Genomic DNA, 1,513 nt, shown 5'->3' on the forward strand with positions numbered 1-1,513 from the left:
GAGGGTGCGCGTGGATCCCGGGAGCGGAGCTCTGCCCGCGAGGGTGCGCGTGGATCCTGGGAGCGGGGCTCTGCCCGCGAGGGTGCGCGTGGATCCTGGGAGCGGGGCTCTGCCCGCGCGGGTGCGCGTGGATCCCGGGAGCAGGAATCTGCCCACGCGGGTGCGCGTGGATCCCAGGAGCAGGGATTTCCCAGCAGGGATGGCAGGCCGTGCGTGGACTGTTCGGGCGCACCAGTGACGCCGGAGCTTCCCCCGGGAGGGTTTCCCCTTGCCTCCCTGCCGCTCCACTCATGCGGAGATCGGAGCGGCAGCCCGGGGGGTCCCAGCTTGCGTCTCCCTCGGCCTGGGCGCTGGGAAGAGCGAGGTCAGCCGGCCGGGGCTCAGCCCCGCTCCGCTGTGCCTCCTCCTCGGGGGGCGCGGGGAGGACGGGGCCGGGCTTTTGAAAATCGACTTAACCCCTGGCCAAGGGGTCGGTAAATCCCCAGCTCCAGGAGGCAGGCGATGACGTGCAGGTGGTGTTCAAAAAATATGCAAAAAGTTGTTTCGCAGCAAGCAGCCCGGCCGAGGGGGGCACGAGCCGGGGCGAGCCCGGAGCCGCACGACGCCGCCGGCTTTGTGCTCCGCTTCCTCCCCACAGCCCAAAGGAAACGCGCCTTTGCCTTCCTGTCCCCGAGCCGCAGCTGGCGGGATGCGCCGGCCCGAAACGCCCCGGCTGGAGCAGCCGTGGGCTTCGTCTCGCTCCCGGGCCTCCCCGCAGCCCTCCGGAAGGAGCCTCGGGATGCAGATTTGTCCGGCCGGGCGATATTTGGGAAAGCAGGCAGCTCTCCCATTGGGTGTCCGCCAGGCGGTGATGTCATTCCTGCCCAATCCGGACGGGAGAGCATCCTTTCCCGGCGGCCCCCTTCCCTGCTTCCCTTATATCCAGAGCTGGGCATTAATCGCTGCGGGATGGGGGGGACCCAGGCGGGGCCCCCCAGGGCAAAGCCCGGCAGTGCCGGCGCGGCGCCTCCTGCCTCAGTTTCCCCATGAGCAGGAGAAGCCGGAGGGCAGAGCTGGCGGGACACCCTGCGCTTCCGCTAACCCATCCTCCAAAAAAATAATCCCACGGCCGACACGTGTTTTCCAAAAGGGGAATCGCCCCCCCCCCATCCCAGCTGCTCCAGGCCTGTCTCATAGCGGAAGGGAGCAGCGCCGGGGGAGCGCTGCCCCTAAGGGGGGGCGGACGGACGGACGGACGGACGGACGGATGGTTAGGCGAGCAGGAGGGAGCGGGTGATTCCCACGCCGGCTCCGGCACGGCGGGAAGCGAGCCGGCACATCGAGGCGCCTCCGGGGCCGCGTCGCCGCATGGGGCCGGCAGCTTTGCCCTGCTGCCTCGCTCCCCTCCGGCAGCCGGAGCGAGGAAGCGATTTTCCATCTTTTCTCCCCAAAAGAGGAAGGCAGATGCACGCAGAAGACGCATCTTTTTGCAATTATTATTATTACTCCATTTTTCCCCGTTTTTTTTTTTTTT

This window comes from Rhea americana, unplaced genomic scaffold (assembly GCF_003343005.1).
Source record: "Rhea americana isolate MKP2758 unplaced genomic scaffold, rheAme1 scaffold_225, whole genome shotgun sequence".
Classification (NCBI taxonomy): Eukaryota; Metazoa; Chordata; class Aves; order Rheiformes; family Rheidae; genus Rhea; species Rhea americana.